At 41.6% G+C, this 20,459-nt stretch overlaps 1 long non-coding RNA gene across 2 annotated transcripts; it reads right to left on the reverse strand.

Moving 5' to 3' along the window:
* Positions 1-1,350: 1,350 nt before the first annotated feature.
* On the reverse strand, positions 1,351-20,459 carry LOC144300932 (uncharacterized). Of its 2 annotated transcripts, none has more exons than XR_013367670.1 (4): positions 20,156-20,459; positions 16,891-16,995; positions 3,542-3,718; positions 1,351-1,565 (listed from the first exon to the last, which is right to left on the reverse strand). It is a non-coding gene; the product is annotated as an uncharacterized LOC144300932 (long non-coding RNA). The 2 variants fall into 2 exon arrangements; XR_013367671.1 differs by lacking the exon at positions 20,156-20,459 and adding an exon at positions 17,171-20,147.

The following is a 20,459-nucleotide window of genomic DNA, read 5'->3' on the forward strand; positions in this document are numbered from 1 at the left end:
GCAATCATCGTGAGGGTTTGAAGATTGCCGTGTCTGGGAACGGGACCACCTTATCTCGCCAGGGGCACCCTATCTGCTACAAAAGGAGGCACTTTGCACGCGGTGAGCAGTTTAGCATAATGCTTAGTGAAACTCCACTGTAAAAATAGGACTTCCAAATATCTCGGAAACAAAAGTGAGCATCTTCAGAAGGAATTTCTTTTCTGGGTTAGGCTTGGAAACCAGATCCTGCGAATCCCTTGTGTGCAGTGGGCTTTTATGGTTGTGAGGTCACACGGCTGCCCAGAGGCTGGTGACGACAAGTGGCGGCCTCCAATAAAAGCTGCGTCGCTGGTGTTAATATTAAGCACACTTAGGCAGATAGTGATAATGAAATACTAAGTAAGGAAAACAGTTGCTTAAAAATATATCATTTCTATCAACAACAGCTATGTAATTTATTTTAAAAAAAAATTTGAATGCAATGCTTTCTTATTTTCCAAGAAGAGCATGACATGCCCCACGAGGGGATCTAGAAACATCAGTGATATACTGGAATTCCTATCATAGCTAGGAGTTGGCACAGCATCTGAGTGTGTGCCTGGCATGCACATGGTTAGAAAAAGCATACTGGTTCTTGTTTTTTAATTTTTTGGGGGCAAATATTTGGCTTCCTCACTTCTCATGCACATGATTGAAGGTGACTTGATCTAATTCAATTTTTCTTCGCAGGAGATGTGATCAAATGAGGCTCCTGTCCTGGTGAATCCAAAGAACAGCTGAAGCATGTTGGTCCTTAGTGGGGGTAATGGGGAAATGGCCATGGTTGCTCTGGCTTGGTTTATCAAGTGTCTTAATATCTGATTTGAGGGCAAGTTCGTCTTCAGTAAGTAATCATTACCCAGCTCCTCCCATGTAGGTGACAAGTGAGAAGGTCCTTCCTAACACCGAGGTGTTTTTAAATCCATTTCTAATGAGTACTCTGGAAATATTTGTGGGGGAAAGAGGCAAAAAGTGCTTGCGTGAGCGCCAGAAAGAGTCTCTGGAAACTACGCTGTGACAGGAAGTGCTGGGCTGGTTTCCAGAAGGATCTGAAATGTAAGGAAGATGATGGTGCCCACAACGTTGTGAAGGTGGGAGAGATGCGTGGCATCAGGATATTATACCTCTACTCAAACCTTTATTGTTGCTTTATGATGATACCTGACCTGGTGACGCAGACTGTGTTAGAGCCTAACCAGGGGATCTTTCTGGAGAGATGAGTTCAGGCTGTAGGTCTCTGGCTTCAGGAGGTCCCACGTGGAGCCTTGCAGGTGGAAGGAGTCCATGGGATTCCATGCAAAGAGCACCCCTAGGCTGCGGTGGAGGTGCCCATCCCGAAAGCCCTATGGGCGGGCACAGACCTACGATGGCTGTGGACATCCTGTCCAAGGGCTGGTCCGAGAGAAGCCTGGACGGCCCAGAGGGACCGTGTGAGCCATGGCTCGCGGGGCACTGGCTCCCAGGCAGTGGCGAGATCCGACTGTGTGCCTCCTGCCCAAGCCTCCTGGGAGGACCAATGCAGAGCCACAAGCTGGAGCACGCACCTAGTTGAAACAAATGAAGTATGGGCTTGGTTCACATTTGTGGTAAAGAGTATTTTATTACTAGATCATTACTAGTAATACATAATTTTTAATTATTTAAAAATTATTTTATTACTAGTAGTTATTACTAGTAATATTACTAGTAATTTATTACTAGTAATTATTTTATTACTAGATGCTGTTGTTGTTGTTGTTGTTGTTTTTTAGAAAACACATGTGGGGGCAGCCCCGGTGGCTTAGCGGTTTAGCTCCTGTCTTCGGCTCGGGGTCTGATCCTGTAGACCCAGGATCAAGTCCCATGTCGGGCTCCCTGCATGGAGCCTGCTTCTCCCTCTGCCTGTCCCTCTCTCTCTCTCTCTCTCTCTCTCTCTCTGTGTGTCTCTCATGAATAAATAAATAAAATCTTAAAAAAAAAAAAAAAGGAAACACATGTGGTGGAAGTCCTGTTTGGGTCAGTCTACTGTGTGTGTGTGTGTGTGTGTGTTTCTTTTTTTTAAATTTTTTTAATTTTTTTTTTTTTTTTAATTTATGGTAGTCACACAGAGAGAGAGAGAGAGAGAGGCAGAGACACAGGCAGAGGGAGAAGCAGGCCCCATGCACCGGGAGCCTGACGTGGGATTCGATCCCGGGTCTCCAGGATCGTGCCCTGGGCCAAAGGCAGGCGCCAAACTGCTGCGCCACCCAGGGATCCCATGTGTGTGTGTTTCCTTTTAGAAGTTGGGTATTGCTGGGATTGCTAAAGATTTAATATTTTAATTATTTGCATCATAAAATTAGTATACTTCGTTATGGCAATTAGTGTTTTCTTTAAGTCTCTCAAAACCATACACTATTAAGACTGAAAAATAAAACTCTAGTGTCATGTTTGCCTAAGCACTGGATTTATATGCCTTGGTGTTATAACCCAACTAACTTCTAAATAATGGTATTCTATTTTTTTCATTTAAAAATAAATATTAAAGAATAAATTAACTGAAATTTAAATTAAGAAAAGGTAGTGGTGAGTTCTACTTCTATCAGCAATGGATGGAAGCGAGGAAATGGACATTCATCTGGAATTTATTTTTGTACATAGCATTAGGTAGGGATTTTTGTTTCCTTCTAGCTGAATAATCAATTTTGAAAGCATTGTTTATTAAATAATACACAGAAAAAAAGAATAAATTACGAATCTTGTTACTTTAGGAATTAGAAGTCACTAGTACTTAAAGTGTAGAATAGTTTTTTTGGGAGGGACGCCTGGGTGGCTCAGGGTTGAGCATCTGCCTTTGGCTCAGGACATGATCCCGGGGTCCTGGGATGGACTCCCACATTGGGGACCCCACAGGGAGCCTGCTTTTCCCTCTGCCTCTCTCTCTCTCTCTCTGTGTGTCTTTCAAAAATAAGTAATTAAAATCTTTTTTTTCCCTAAAAAGTATAGTTGATTTTTTAAGAGATAAGAGTTACAATAAAGCACTGCACACGAAAATACTTGAAAGAAGCATAAAATTTAGGAAAAATACAAGAAAAGGTTAGGGGTGATGTCAACTAAATCTTGATGATCAAAAGAATATTTACAAAGCAGCAAAATTCTCAGTTTCAAACAGAATGACATAAGAAAACAATACCTAAGAAAGATTATGAAAATCTTTCCTAGTCATTAGATGTGGTTGTCTGCGTAACATGCAGTGAGTAAACCGTACGTCAGTGAGTGCACAGGCCACAGGCCTTGTGTCCTGCCCGCACTACTGGGTTTCCAGGATCTCTCCAATCTTTGTCTATCATAAGTAATGCTGCAGGGAGCATCTGGGGAGCTGCTTTTTGCAATTAGTTATTTCCTTAAGACAAATTCCAATAAGTAAAACTGCTGGCTAAAGAGGGTAAATGTTTTCAGATCATCTTTTGTTGGATACAAGAGACGCAGGGTCATCTATCAACTAGACGGTTCTTCCCGTTTTACCTTCGTGTCATCTCTGTTGGAAAGCTGGTGACCATACCTGTGTGCTTCTGCCTCTGCACACTCCGTTCTGTTCCATCGATCCGCCCGCCTTTCCATGTGCGTGATAGTAAGTGAGGCAGCTTTATACAAAGTCTCGAGAGCTGGGGGATCACATCTGCCAGCCTTGTTTTTCTCCTCGAGACTGCCTTGGCTCTCCTTGACCCTCCACCTTTCCCTATAAATATTAGAATTCGCTTGTCAGTTTCCACATGTAAAAAAAGTTCTGATTCTGATTGGAAAAACATTGAATCTGTAGGTCAATTTAGAGGGAGTTGATAACTTTATAATATTGGATAGTCAAAGTTATGGGTCTCTATTTATGTAGGTTTTTAAAAAATTTCTCTCAGTGTTTTGTAATTTTCAGTACAGAAATCTTGTACATCCTTTGTTAGATTTACCCCTTAATGTTTTCATATTTCTTCATGCTGTTATAAATAGGACCTTTAACATTTTAAAAATATTTTATTTATTTATTTGAGAGAGAGAGAGAGAGAGAATAAAAATGTGAACAAAGCAGGGGACAGGGAAGGAGGAGCAGACTCCTGCCAAGCAGGGAGCCCAAAGTGGGGCTTGTTCCCAGGACCCTGAGATCATGAACTGAGCTGGTGGCAGATGCTTAACTGAATGAGCCACCCAGATGTGCCCAAATTTTTGTTTTCTAATTGTTTTCTTAGTATATTGAAATATGTTTGATTTTTATTGGTCAAAGCATGTGAAACTGCCAATATTCCACCCAAAAATGGCAATTTCCTATGGCTTAATCTACTGCATTGGCCTTGCTCAATCCTTAAGTGATAATAATAGTTTATTTATATATCCTTTTGGACTAATTCACTATAAATACACGATGTGAAATAATTGCATTTTTACCCTTTGCTTTCCAATTCTTACATTAAGATTTTTTTTCACTGTCTAGTGCTCTTGACCAGGATTTTTAGTACAACACTGAATAGAAGTAGTTATGGTGTCATCTATGTCTAGAATTACAACTGTAAAACTTTCACTATTTCACTATTCACTATGACATTTGTTACAGGACTTTCTTTGGACTCGTGGATATTTATTTTCAAATATTTGAATTATAATGCAATACTATCATTTTTTATTTGTTGCTAAAATTGTTTAGCCATTGAAAGTTTTTCTGGGTTGGCACTTACACATTTTGTAGCCTTAAGTTCAATGGGTTCTGACAAATGCATGGAGTCGTATGTCTACTACTATAGTTGTATCGCCCCGAAAGTTCCTCTGGCTGCCCTTCTACAGACAATGCCTTCTTCCCTCAATCCCAACCCCTGACAACCACCAATCAGCTACTCCCTATAGCTTTCTTTCTCTAGATCATCAAATAGATGGGATTATATGACATACAGCCTTTTGGGTCTGGCTTCTTAGTCAAATGCGTTTAAGTGTCATCCACATTGTTATATGGACCAATAGTTCATTTTTTTATTGCTCAGTAGAACGTCATTGCAGGGATATATCACTATTTGTGTACATAGTCACTGGCTGAAGGACACAGCAAGGTTGCTCTCAAGTTTTGGCTGATGTCTATAAATGAACTCTACACACTCACGTCCAGATTTTTGTGCGAACATAAAATTTCAATTCTCTAGAGTAGGTTATACAGTAGGTATACATTTCACTTTGTAGGTAATGGCCAAACTGTCTTCCAAGGTGGATATGCCATTTTGCATTCCAACCAACGATGTATGAGTATTCTGGTTGCTCTGCATGCTTACCAACGCTTGTCATTATCTACTCTTTTTCTTTTAAATATTCTGATAAGCTTGTAGTAATATCTCTTTGTGGTTTCACTTGCATTTGCTTGTGGACTAATGATGTTAAGTGGCTTATTATATGTTTATTTGCCAACCTTATATTTTCTTGGGTGAAATGTCCACAGCTTTGGCTTGCTTATTTATTTATTTATTTATTTATTTATTTATTTATTTATTTATTTATTTAAAGTAGGCTCCATGCTTAGCATGAAGCCAAACATGGGGCTTGAACTCATGACCTTGAGATCAAGACCTGAGCTGAGATCAAGAGATGGGCTGACTAAGCCACGTAGGTCCCCCAAACTTTGGCTTTGTTTCAAACTGAGTTGTTTTCTTATTGTTGAATTTTGAACATTCTCAATATATTCTAGATACAAGTCCTTTGTCTGATCTGTGATTTGAAATATTCCTTCTTGGTCCATGGCTTCGTTTTTCTTGGTCCATGGCTTCCCATCTTGGTAATGTTTCTCACAGCATGATTTTTTTTTTTCTCATAGCATGATTGTTTGGGGTAAGTATTGATAATGTAATTCTACCTTTTATTTATTTTAATTTTTTTTCACTTAATATTTTAAGATTTATTTTTTATTTTTATTTTTTGGAGAGAGAAAAAGCACCTGGAGGGTGGGGAGGAGCAGAAGGAGAACAAGAGAGAGAATCTCAAGCAGACTCCCCTCTGAGTCTGATTCTGAGATCATGACCTGAGCAAAAACCAAGAGGTGGACACTTAACTGACTGAGCCACCCAGATGCCCCTGTAATTCTATTCTTAAAATGCAGAAATACAAAGCAGCTAGAATAGTCAAAATAATTTTGAAAAATAACAGGTTTGGAGGACTTTATTTTAATACCTATAATGAAAACTGTGGTATTGGCAAAACAATAGACCTTGTAGGCCAACAAAACAGAATAGAGAGCCTAGAAATAAGGTCACATGAATAGAGTCAAGTGACTTTTGACCAAGGTGCAAAGACAGTTCAATAGAACAAAGAGAACCTTTAAAAACCTAGCACAGAAAATTATCCACAGATAATCCTGTTGAAATTTTGACAACACTGCATTTAGCCTACAGGCTAAGTTAGGGAGAGCAGATATTTGAACACTATCAAGCCTTCCAATCCATGAATGTGGATATCTTTCCATTGATTTAGATCTTTGATTTCTTTTATTGATTTTTGTAGTTTTCAACATACAGAACCTGCAGAGATCTTGTTAGATTTATAACTAATTAGCTATTGTAAATGGTATTTAAAAAAATAATTTCCAATTGTTCATTAATAGTATGTAGAAATATGATTGATTTTTGTATGTTGACTTAATAACTTGCTAAACTCATTCATTATTTCTAGGAGCTTCTTTTATAGATTCCTTTTGATTTTTTTCATAGACAATTGTGCCGTTCCTGAATAGAGATAACCTTTATTTTTCTTTTCAGCTGATCTATAACCCTCTTATTTCTTTTTCTTGCCTTATTGCACTAATCTTCCAGTACAATGTTGAATAGGAGTGATGAGAGGCAACATCCTTGTTCTGTTCCCAGTCTTACAGGGAACCTTCAGTTTTTCACCATGTTAGCTGTAGGGTTTTTTTTTTTTTTGAAGAAAATTTAATTTTTGTTTGTTTGTTTGTTTGGTGTTGTCTATGCTCTTTGTTCCTTTAATGAAGCTAGCTCTCTCCTACGCCTAGTTTGCTGAGACTATTCACCAGGAATGTGTGTTGTCTTTTTCAAAAGCTTTTGGATTCTGTTGAGACAATTGTGTGATGAATTGACTTCAGACACAGTGTCTCTTGCTCTGAGTAAGCCTCAATCTTGGACCCACACCGTGTCCTTGGGCCTCAGCAGTGTGACTTTTTCGATTCTCCTGTCCCTCTCTGGTGCAAGTGTGGCTCAGTGTGACCCTGCCCCTTCCCTGGGAGGAGGATTTGCTCTCACCAGGCAGCTTGTGCCCTTCCCCAACCAGTTAGAACTCCTGTTCCTGGTAGAAACAGAAAAGAGTAAGCCTAGAGAAGCTTCTTGTCCCATTGCATTTCTGTGTTCTCTTGCCCCAGATTTGCACACAATGGGTATTTTCAAGAGCTTGTTAGTCCTTTGTTGTATGAAGAAACAGCCCCTGAGAATGTATGTACACCTCCCTGCACTATGTAGCCCCTGGGGACTCATACTGTTAGTTTGGCCACTACAGGCCTTCACCAATTTGTCACTTGCTCTAGCACTTCTCCCCCGTGCCTGGTTGCATCTGGTCCAGGGAGCCTAGGCTGGCACCTCTCCTCTCCCTGTAGACACCATACCACTTTAGGTTTTGGCTCAGTTAGTTGCTCTGTTATTTCTGTTCTCCGATGGGTTCAAAAAGTTGTGGATTTGAAGTTAGTCCATCTTTTTTATTTGTTAAAAAGGATGAAGGCAATGCTCCTTTTAGCTCTCTATGTCTCAGGACAGAAGCTGCAGGTCTTTCTGACAAGAGGGCTTGTTTTCAAATTAAGAATGCATGTATGTTTTGTCAAATACCTTTTCTGCATCTCTTGAAATAATCACATTTGTGTGTTAACTCACCACATAAGCAATACAAAGGAGAAAATAACATGAAATATATATGCATATATGTATATATTTAATGTATTTATTTAAAATTTTAGAATATTTTTGAAATAACAGCACACTTGCAGAAAATATTGGGAGTAGAAAGAACTTGCTTTTTCTAAGGCATTTGCAAATAAGTTGCTGACATGTGTCCACCATTATCTATGAATACTTTTAGAGCATATTTCTACTGCAAGAGCATATTCTGCTATATAACCATCAAAATCAAGATGTCAACATTGATTGACCACACCATCCATTCCTCAGACCCTACTCAAGTTTTTTCCAGTTGTTTCAACAATATCTTTATAGCAAAAGGGTCCTTACAGGATCACCTGTTGCATTTAGTTGCGTGCCTTCCTATCTCCTTTTGTCTGGAAGAGTTCCCTAGTCTTTCCCTGACTTCATGACTTTGACACTTTGGAAGATTAGAGGTCATTAGTTTTGTAGTGTCCCCCCAATTTGGATTTGTCTAATATTTTCTTACAATTAGATTGAGGTTCTGTTTCCTCAGGAGCCTGCTGTGTTCTCACTGTATCCTATCAGGTGGCACATGATTCCAATTTGTTTCATTACTAATGATGTTTATTTTGACTACTTGATGAAGATGGTGTCTGCCAGGTTTCTCCCCTGGAAACTTACTAATTTCTCCTTTGTAATTAATAAGCATTTTTGAGGGGAGGTTCTTTGAAACTATGTATATCCTGTTCCTCATCAAGTTTTACACTAATTAGTTAATTAGTTTCTGAAAGGACTCATGTTTCCTACTCCTCTCAATGGACTACACTCCATTATTATCATTATTCACCTCAATGCACAGATTGTCCCCAGTCTGTCCACGGGGAGCTCATTTAAGCTTGCTTGGGTGCCTGTTGGCATGGCCCACTCTTTTTTGAGCATTTTCTTGCTTTACGGCATAATAGTTTCAGGCTCATCTTGTATTTTTCCTGCTTGAGACTTGGAATAAGCCATGCCTCAGGACTTCTCATTTCTTTTAGTGGAAAGTGGTATTTAGAGGCTAAGATCTGGTGCTAGATGTGCTTATTGCTGTTGGGGTGTCACTGTCTCCCGGCTCTCGCAAGCAGAGCTAAGTGACAAATGTTTATTGAAGATACGTATGTATATGTGTGCATGTGTATACGCCTATATATGCATATACACACAAACATGTGCATACACATTCATCATATCGATATTAATCCCTTCATCTGCCTGTCATATTTCTATCTGCCTACCATCTACATATGTAATCATCAAAACCACTGCTTCACACTGATATATCCCATTCCAAACCAACATCACAGCGTTCTTAGATTTCTCCATTCTCATACTTGTAACTTTCTTCTCCAACCCTGCAAGAACCCTGGCTGGTTTTCCCTTTGACGTTCTTTCAGTTGCTCACTCCATAGGACATAACCAATCTCCTGGTTCTGCCAGAATTTCCTCCCCAGCTGGTAAGCAGTCCTTGCCCAGCTGGTGCTCCATGCTGTCTCTCTGTGCAGATGCCTCCTCCTCTGGAGTCCTGCCTAGCACACTGGGCCCGTCTACCTTCCACTACGCACCTTCCTTGCTCTACCAAATAGTGTTCAGGAAGGAGGAGGGAAAGCAGACACAGAAACTCATTCATTGATTTGAAATCCACACATTCTGACTATAAAGCCAGCTTAGGCTTTGCACATTTTCCTTTTGGCATTTTGGTCGATTATTTGTGCCAGTATTGTCTTTAGTGTTTCACGTCTCTATGCTTGGGACACTTGGCGAGTAGCTTTTATTTCTTACATCATCCTTGTCAGGTTATGGCATGAAGGCCAGAGTGGTCTCATAACATTATTTGGGAAGTGCTTTGCTTTTTGCTGGCCTCTGGAAAAGTTTCTATAAGATTGATATTACCCTGCTCCCAAAATACGGAGAGGGATTCATTGATGAAGCCATCTTGACCTAGAGATTGTGGGGGAAAGGAAAAATTTAAATCGCGAGTTGTATTTTTTTTTTAATAAATGTGTGACTATTCATATTTCTACTTCTTTATCAGTTTTCTAAGCTGCATTTTGATTGGAGTTTTTCTATATCATACTTCCCAAAATAATTTTCATAAGATTATTCTCATTGTCTTTTTAACAACTACAAACTATGTGGTGTAAGGTTCCATTTTTAATTCTTCATTTTGATAATCTATGTTCTCTCTCTTTTCTAGAGCAAACTTTGAAGAAGTTGCCAATTTTCTTAGATTTTACAAGAACCATTTTTTTTTTTTTTTAAGAACCACTTTTGGTTTTGATTATTCTCTTCTGCTCATTCGACTTAACATTCATAAATATTTTTCCTAATTTTTTTCTTTTACTTTTCTTGGATTTAATTTACTCTTCTTTTTATAAATGCCTGAGGGAGATAATCCAATCTTTTAAGTCTTTTAATTTACTCTTATAAGCATTTAAGGCTATTAATTGCCCTCTAAGCATGCCTTTAGCTGCATCGCATAGATATTATTCTATTGCATTTTTTAAAAAAACTTTTAATTGATTGAGTACTTCCTGGCTAGATTTTGTTATTTCTAGGCTATTTCTTCTGTGCTCAGAGGATATTCTCTGAGTTATTTCAGTTCTTGTAACTTTGTTGTTCCATTATTTCAGGAAATGGCCAGTCACTATGCTGCTTATATTTGTTTCTTCTGGAATTTTAGATGTGGGTATGGGGTCTGTGTTCTCTGCCTTTATATCTATTATTTTCTCCCTCATCCTTTATCAGTCTTCATCCTTTTCCCCTACTTTTGTGTGTGGAGCTTCTCCAATTTATGCTCTGTGTTATATAAAATTTTATGCACTTTCCAGGTGATTTTTACAGTTTCTAAAGCACATTTGAATTGGACTATTGGATTTTTAGTTTTTTAGTAGTATTTTATCCTCACATTTAGCTCCTTTCTCAGTTTCTCACAGTTTTCCCTTTCTTAGCTGGTTGCCTTATCTTGCATTTATTTGCCTGTGAAGAATGTGAATGATTCTACTTTAAGTCCTCACTCTTCATATACTCTGTCCTATGCTCAATCAATGGAATGACAATCTCTTTGTGGTTTATAGATAATTAAAAATAGAATAAATGTGGAAGTGCTACAGATAGCAAAGTCCTGTATAATTTAAAGGTAATGTGATTAGTCATAGTGGTGCTTGGCCACAAATAGTAATTCCTGAAAATATGCAGAATCAGGGGAAACTAGAAAAGACATTAAAGCTAGAACTGATATATGGCCTAGAATGTCTTTTAATAGTACAAGTTTTCATACATATTTGGAATTTAAGCACAGAAATGGAGAGGACTTGAAAACTTCAGGCTTGAAAATCTAAATCTTGAAATTCCAGGTCTTGCTTATTAGATTTTAGCAGACGGTGATGTTTTGAGTGAGTATTCTGTCAGATCAGCAGTGCTCCTTCTGAAGGGAGGCCTCACTTTCCCCCTTTTTATTGTACTTACATGGAAAATGACTGATGATTACTTACTTAATTAACAGAGCAAATAAGATTTCACTATTTTCTGACAATGTACACACTCATTCTCTACAGTGGGTATCTGAGTGATTTAAGGAAGAAAGGCATTCATCGCACAACTATGGAGTGTTGAATTAGGAGCTCCCAGTTTGTTGCCTCAGCCCCAAAGTGCCACCAAAAGGCCCTCATCCTTCTTCCTTTCTGCTCTTGTTCTCAGAATCCTCCATTACTTGGTATCCTGTGGCAGTTGAGCAGCTGCCAGTGGTTCGCAAGGTGGGAAGAACTGGGCTGGGGCTGTCTCGGCAACTACCTGCTTCTCTTATCAGAAAACGAAATCATTCTCAGTGCCCCTGTCCCTGCAACAGGCTTCCTCTTACAACTCCTGGTCCACTAGGGCTCATAGATCCTCTTGGTTGCAAGGAAGGACCAGTTGTTGGTTGGGTAGCTTTGCTTAACGGGCAGCCACTGATGGTGGTGTGCTCCTGCCTTCCATCTGGGCTGGGTTGCTTCGTGGTTCAGGTAATCAGCAGGACATGTGTTATCGCTGTGTTATCACTCAGTGAAGTTGAAGATCTGACCTTTAAACAGAAATTTGCCTTCTTGAAGTGCTATGTGCTGCTGTGCATCAGATGGACATTCTGCTCCTGGTGGTGGGCATGTGGTTGGCCCCCAGTGCCAGCTTCACCTTCTGTTCCTATAGACCTCCTAGGTAGCTCCTAGGAGGTAGAGCTGTGCCCAACCCAGGTGGGGGCCACCCAGCCTGTGCTCTTTACCACTGCTCTGCATGTCATGCCTTGCAGGGAAGAGGGAAGAGGTGGAGGAGGAAGGAATGGCACTTGGCTGCCCCCACTCCACGTGAGGAATGGGGACTCTGAGCAGGAATCCAAGGGCTCTAAAATTCAGGTTATTCAACTATGGGGGACATTTTAGGAGACCCCTTTCAACACGGAGCACTTCAAAGTGTTAAATGTCTTTCTCTTACTTCCATCTATTACATTAAACTCTCCTGTCTAACTTCCCCCCATTCCACCCCACGAGACTTTCTCATTAAAAAAAATTATGTCAATTATGATATAAAAAAATTAGGTCGTAGATAAATAAATAAGAACCCTTGTCATATTGCATGCCATTGTCTGCTTATCCTCCCTGCCCCAACATTGAATCCAGGCCCTGCACATGGTGGCTCCTCAGTAGTATGTTCAGGTGATGCTGTGGCTGAGAAGTCTGATAAGAACTGGCCATAGCACCAGCACTGCTGTTGTCCTGCACCTGTTCCTAGGCTTTCTGGAAGTGGGAGATCTTGAAAGGGAACACACGAGTATGGCAAATGTGTCGTATTTGCTTAAGGGACCTTGGGAAGGCAAACTTTCTTGAAGGCAAACTCTGCTCGGTGCTCCCCTGGATGCTCACGAAGAGGGTACTGACACAGTTTTGAGTTTGGGAATTGGCAGGAGGAATCAGATAAAGGATAATTGGGCTGCCCTTTCTGCTTCAGAAAATGCCCAGTAAAATCCGTGGCATTGTCACTGAGAAAGATCTGGAGGAAGGGCTCCTTTTGAGGACAGCCTTCAGACAAGGGGAGGAACACCCTTGACTCCCCGGTGTCCACTTAAAGTCACGGCTGAGTGCTAAACTGGAAGCTTTATTGCTTGGCCAGTGACCAGCGATTGTTATGAAATATAAAGGGAAGGTTAAAATGTGACGTCTCGTAGAATGAATGCACTGTTATACCCTGAGGTGAGCCCCGTTAAGATGGGAGCCCTTAGGGTTTCTCTGGCCCATCCTCGAGTTGGAACCAGTTGTTCAAATGAAGAGTCTAACCAATTAATTCCCTAAAAATACCAGAATGCTTTAAAATATGATATCTTCGATGTCACTTATTTTACCGGAGGATAAAGTAAAAGATCTAAAATTTCTCAACATTCATAGGAGTATCTAATGGTGGAATCTTGCGTGGGGCAGATTCAGGAATCATTATTCACTTCCTTGCACAGAGCTGTCTAATTCACTCGGAAGCCTCCCTTGGACAAAAAGTAGCCTGTGCCAAGCACTTTCTTACATGAGACATGGATGCGCTTATCATGTAAGTTGTCCAAGTTCCTCATTTGGGGGACCAAGGGGTCTGCAGCAGTGCAGACCGTCACACCTGATGGTGGCTTCAGCTTACGTGTTTGAAGAGGCTTGGAACTGTTCTTGCCAGAAAATGAGACACCTGCTTTTGATATATATTTTTTTCCAGTCCAATTAGATCCCACAAGGGAAGGAGCCACCCTTTCCTTCCCTGGCTATGCCTCCGGCTCAAGTGCAGAGCTTGGCACAGAGCAGATGTTAAAACCTGTGGTTCCCACCTTGAGATATTAGGATCAACAATTCTTGTCCTGGAAGTATCCTGGGCTCTTTGTCTTCTTATGAAAGGCACAACTCTGGCTGTGCTCTCTATGTTCCCGCCTTTCTTCCTTCCATGCGGTCATTCACTCGTTTTTTTTTTTTTTTTTAAGATTTTAATTATTTATTCATGCGAGACACACAGAGAGGCAGAGACACAGGCAGAGGGAGAAGCAGGCTCCATGCAGGGAGCCCGAGGCGGGACTCGATTCCAGGACCCAGGATCACGCCCTGAGCTGAAGGCAGACGCTCAACCGCTGAACCACTCAGGCATCCGATTCACTAATTTCTTTAATGAATTTGTTACCAAACGGTCCAGGAGCTGTTCCCAGCTTTGCTTTTACTCATGGTATGTTCTTTGACCATAATAGCTGATCAGATTACTGGCTACTTTTTCAGTGATAATCATGTTCAAGGCCATGAGTTAAGTGCTGAGCTTGGTGGTCCACCTGTCAAAGAAGATGCTAAAAACTATCTATTGGGTCATGAGGATAAAATGCAATGGTAGATGCAAACTGAGGCACAGAGCTTGGCATGTGGGAAGTGTTTGATAAAAGGAGGGTCTCGCTTCAACAAAATTCTACTGAGCATGTGCCCGGTGCTCCCTGCTGTGTCCCCCCACCCACATCAGGACCGTCAGTGAGGACCTGTATCTGGGACCCTGGGCCGGGAGAATCAAACCCTGTCCTGAGGACTACTTGAAATCTTGTTCAGAAATGTGTTAAGAACCTTCCCAGCGCCAAGTACTTTCCCCCAGGTGTTGCCAAGAAGTTATAATTTCCCCCTTTTTGAAACGAGAAATATTCCTGAACTTAATAGTCAGCTATTGACCATTGGAGGGGCTTCCCAGGTGGCGAGAAATTGGGACTGCCTAGAATACTAAGACTTTCTTAATCTTATGTGAGATGAAGGAAACATCTGAAGCCCCTGCAAAGAGTGTCATTCTGAAACAGTTGAAGGCAAATGCCCACACTGCATGATCTTGTCCAAGGTTTTCCTGTGTTCCGATGGTGGGTTTTGTTATCCTAAATGATCATTGCTAATGTTTTCCGGTTGAATGAAATCAGAGATGGACTTGTCTATGATCCTTCTTCAAAATCACACCGAGTAAGAAAAGGACAGGAAATTCTAAGATGTTTATGAAATAAAGGATGAATAGCTCAGGGATGCCCTGATTTTTTTTTTTTTTTTATTATCATCACTATCTTCAAAACGCTTGATTGCTTTGGTCTTTAGATTCCAAATGGTCTGGCATGCTTCTTAATCATGTGGCAATATCATGATGCTTCTGCAGACTCACGCGGTCATAAGTTTGATTTATGCCAATCAGCCATCCGTGAGTCGGCTCCTGCAGCAGTGTTTCTGCTAAGTGCCTCAGAGCTGCATAGTGATTGACAACGTGGCCACTGGAGCCAGACGGCCCGTGCAGCCTCTTGGCTGGGTGCCTTCAGGAAGGCCGTGTGACCTCTCTGTGCTTATGTTTTCTCATCTGTAAAATGGGGATAACAGGGTCCCCAACCTCTTATGGCTTTATGCAAATTAAATACATTAACATGTATAAAAGACCTAAGGACACTGCTTGAGAAATACAATGTCTATGCAACCTTCGCCTGGACATCTCCCTTTGCAGACCCTGCTGTCTGGAAACCTTGGACGCTGGATAGTTGTCATCCCTTCTCTTGCTCCTCATTGGTCCTGGTTCTCCTCTCTGAGGCCACAGAACAAATTTGTTTGTTCCTCTCCATGCCAACCCTGTGTGCGTGGAAAGATGGGACACTTCTCTTTCACCACCTGGGTGACCTTCTGAAATCCCATCAGCGTCTACCTGTCTCCAAGTGCGGTGCTGGCTGCGTGCCACCCTGGAGCGGGAATTGGCAGGAGCAGAGCAGACGGGTTGTCCTCTCATCCCACCCTCTGGCTTTCTCTAAGGTGCTTCACAGTGCAGCAGCTTTGTGGTGGCCACACAGCAGGTTGGAGTTTGGGATTGTTTGTTTTTTACTCCAGTGGACTTTACCTTTATTCATTTGATTGTTGATCTCATCGGGTGCTTTCTTCCTCTAGAATCAGGACTGTGAGCAGTTGGAACAAGGCAATTGTTCCAACATCAAATAATGCAAAGCTTTGTTTTTTTGTTTTTTTGTTTTTTTTTTTAACCGTCATCATCTAAAAGATGACCTCAACTTAACTCTCGAGGATCATCATCAAATTTTCTCTTTGTCTTCTGTATTCCCATCTCAAATATTACATGCTGATAGAAACACCTGAAGTGCTATGAGAAAATCATTTAAATTACATGAGTTTATTATTTTTAACTTCTGCAACATCTATCTTCTTGCACATCTATTTATAATTCCTTTACACTGTATATAAACAATCAGTTATAGTTATCAGTGATATCATCATGTTATAGTGACCTAAAATGAAGCACAAATTACATTCCTTACTTTGCGTGAAGGTTCAATTCAGCTCGTCTGCCATAAACTCATGAGTTACAAGTAGTTTCAAAGTCATGGGTTATAAGGAGTTAAGACCCTCAGCTGAAAAGAATTTGCTTATAGACGGGGAGCTGGGGCGATGCCGATCCTCTTCTTCATCAGGGCCTGCCCGCCCCGTCTTTCTAGAATGTCATGGATCCACTCCTCCTGTTCCATGTTAGTGCTTTCATCCTAGCTAGGGTCCTCGGTACTTCCTTCCTAATAATCGTCAGCTCACATGCCACCTCTTTCATGCAGCTGTCCCCTGTGGTCCAGATGGAATTAATCTCTCTTGACTTTGTATTTCTTTAGTATTTTCTGTGTCTATTGTATTAGATTTCTTTTTCTCCTTTGTTATAGTTATTACCATCTGTTCTCCCCAGTTGGGTGGTAAGATTCTTGGAGATGGGAACAAAGTCTCCTTGTTCCATATGTGTCCTCCCCTCCCCACCCCTGGCACCTGGCACAATGACTGCTCCGGAAGGGAGTGGTTGACAGGACTCTAGGAGGTCCCTTACTCCAGCCCCTGCCTTCAGGTATCAGTGGTGTGTTTTTATTATAATCAAGCCACATGAGTGACTCCAAGAAGCCAATAAGCCTGCCCATTGCAGAGTTAACTAGCAGCAACGACTTATGGAGATGTTTGGACCTTACCTCATTTATCTTCTGCGTGTACATTTTAGGAGAACCTTCAATCATCAAGTATTTGAAACTCTCAGACATCCTGGCTGGCTCCATGTAGACCTACTGCTTGTGCATCTGGTAAAAAAAAAAAAAAAAAATGAGAACTTGGTGTTCAACATCTCATGTACAATAACTCACTAAGACACAACAACATAATCACCCATGGGCCCACTGTGAGTGACAGCCTTATCGGACTGTAATCTGCAGTGGTGGGTGAAGATACCTGTGGCCACGGTGATTATTAACTTACACTTGACATACGTGAAAAATAAGAAGCGCCCAATTTGTCCTCCCTTCAACCACCGAGGCTATAATTTCATCATTTCAGGCCTCTTCTCAGGAAGGACACTCTTGGTGTGTCACTCCTAGTCACATGGACCCTCTCATTAGTACATGATTGCCATCAGGCCTTCTGGGAGTGCCCATCGCCTTGTCTGCTTGTGCTCTTTGCTTTCTTCTGGTGTCTTTGATCACGGCACGTGTCATCTGTCCTGGAATGTGCAGACATCCTGATAGTTCAGACCACGGCATGTATTGCTGGGTGAGGCCATGTAGACCCCAAGGGCCCGGCTGTGTGCGCAGCACTCTTTTCCATGACGAGCTTTCTCGGATGAGTGGTAGATCTGGAAATTGCAGTAATGACTCATCTTGGTGAAGTCCGATTCGGCTCCAGCCCTCTTTGCTTGGACCATGTTATCTGCAGCTTTAGAACTCCCACTAAAGGAGCTGAATTATCTAAATTTCCGTTTGACATTTTCCTTTACAATTGTTTTGACATCTCCATTTATAAATTTCTTTTCTTGTTAAAGCTAGATTGGAAAAGTGAATTTCTAGACAAGTCTTGCCTGGCTCAAAGCCTGAGGGCTGGCGCTCAGCTGGTTTAATTGGGGAGCATCTAATCCAGTTATCATCCATCAGTAAGGACAATTCCAAAGGGCTCTCTCCCAGGCAGGCTCAGGCATCCTTCTTTCTGCTGATTTTTAGGGGAGACCAGGTTAGGTCACATGTCGGAGTTCCACTTGGTCCTAAACTCCCACTTGCCCCCAGGACCCTGAGAACACTCTGCTTGTGCGATGAGCACTCACACACAGGGCAGCTCAGAAGTACCCACTGTCTGTCTACACAGGGTGGCCTCCGTTTATACACTAGAGACAGAGGAAATCAATGTGTTTCTGTCCAGGTCACAGATAACCTTGATTCCGATTATCAAATAGTAACAACTGTATTGGCTGGTTTAATTTTCTTCCAGTGAATCAATTTAAGACTTTCTGTTATCACCTGGGCAACTGGTTTACTCTTTCAATGGAGTAGTTAGAAGTCTCTTTTGCTTCGTGGTAAGTGCATTCTCCTCTGCTATGACAGAATAATCACATTCTCCTAAAAGGCTGTTCTTATGAAAATCATCATTCTAGGAACAAATATTTCAATGGGGGGAAGGATGATAGGGGCTAGATTTGAGCTAACAGTAGCAAAGTGGTTTTCCTGCAGGAATTTCAACAATAAAATCGATTCTTGTTACCATAAGTCTATTTAGACAAAACAAAGGCAACAAACTTCCATGTTTCTTTTCAATCATAACTTGCACGAGCTACGCTTGTGGCCAGCTAGCCATTCCGTAAAGATTCCTCTGGGCACCAAGCCACTAGAACGCAACAGCAACAAAAAGTGTGCTCTTACGCCCCTGAAAAAGGTCTTCTGTTGCATGTGTGCCGATCATCTCTTCTCAGGTAAGCTTTGTAATGTTACATCCCCCGGCTCACAGCACTGAGTCTTCACCCAACTCGTGCAAGGGCCTCCCATGAATCATCACCCTCATTGTGGTTGGCGCTATGAGCGCTTCCCTTTGGTCGATGATCAACGTGACTTGGGATAGCTGATCTCCCCCCGGGTGGTAGCGGACCCTGGGCTGGAGCCTGCAAACCTCTCCCCTGTCCCCCAGATACTAAGTCATGAGATACCATCACAGCTCTAATCCCATCATTTCAGGTCTCTTCTGACAAGGGTCTTCTCCTACGCCAAGACCTGTGTGGTGGCCTTGATGCTACCTACTCCTGCAAGTCCCTGTGTGTGTCCTCTGTCGTAGGAAGTAGCTGCACGTGCTACTTCTCCATAGGCGACCCCGTGCGGTGTGAGTATCGGCTCCCGGAGATGTTTCGCTGGGTGCCTTGTACACGGTTTTGACAGTTTCACATACGCTTTCATCTTGGGCGTTGTCACTGGCATGGGACAAGGTAATTATTTTGAATGACAACTTGGATTTTTTGCTAATAGTCAAAAGATTTCTTGATCACGTAAAATTGCAAATGCACATAAAGTAAACCGGGGTGGTACGCTGGATCTTGTGGTACCCGGCACCCAGCTTCAAGGATCACGAACATCCTGCTGTTCTCAGTACCTGTAAGCCTCTAGTTACTCTGTGACCCGGCTCTATTGTTGTTTTCAGTTGGCTTCTCCTTACAGATTTTTAAAAATTATTATTTTTTATCTTTTACTTAAATCCAAATAGCCAACATACAGCTTTAATGAGATACAATTGACAGAAAATATGCTGTAAGTCTAAGGCGTGACATGTAATGACTGACACCTGTGTATATTGCGAGAGGTTCACCACAATACGGTGAGCTAACACATCACTTGCCTCTCACCACTACCATGCCGTCGTTGTGGTGAGAGCGTTGATGATCTCCCTGCATAACGACTTTCCAGGACATAATACAGTATCCTGAACTACAGTCACCATGATGTACATTAGATCCCCAGAACTTAATTACCTTATAAGTGAAGGTTTCTACCCTTTGACCAATATCTCCTCATTTCTTCCCCCACCCACCCCGCCAGCCCTGGGGAAGCACCAATCTACTTTGTTTCTATGAATTCTATGTTTTTAGATTCATTGTGAAGGGGCGGAGGCCGGGGTCTCCTACATCACCATCTTCATGATGTGCAAACTTCATTTATTCTTTTTTAAGTTGACATTACACACAGCAAAATGCACAGATTTTAATGGCACAATTTTGTCAAATGGATTCACTCCCGCAGTTCACACCCCTGTCACAGTAGAGAGCATTTCAGTCTCCTCTCTAATCGGTTCTGCTCTGCCACCAACCCCCATGCCCCCAGCCCCTCTTTTGACTTTTGTCCATCTTCTATTAGTTTTGTCTGTTCTAGAACTTCCTAAAAATGCAATCATGTGGTATGAAGTCTTTGGTGTCTGGTTCCTTTCACTCCGTATTACCTCTCTGAGATTGATCCATGTAAGGGAAGCAGTAGCTCATTTCTTTCTACTGCTGCCTGACGTCCTGCATTACCGACTGTCCCTTCTCTCGGTGATAGACAATTGGGTACTACTTTCAATCGCGATAATAAAGCTGCTCTACATATGCTTATACGTGGTTCCGGGACATATTTTTTTTTAAGTTTAAAAAAAGTTTCCAGCTAATTAACACAGTGTACCATTAGTTTCAGACATACAATATAGCAACTTGACGCTTCCATTAGTCACCTAGTTCTCATCACAACAGGTACACTCCTTCATCCCC

Source organism: Canis aureus, chromosome 29 (genome assembly GCF_053574225.1).
Source record: "Canis aureus isolate CA01 chromosome 29, VMU_Caureus_v.1.0, whole genome shotgun sequence".
Lineage (NCBI taxonomy): Eukaryota > Metazoa > Chordata > Mammalia > Carnivora > Canidae > Canis > Canis aureus.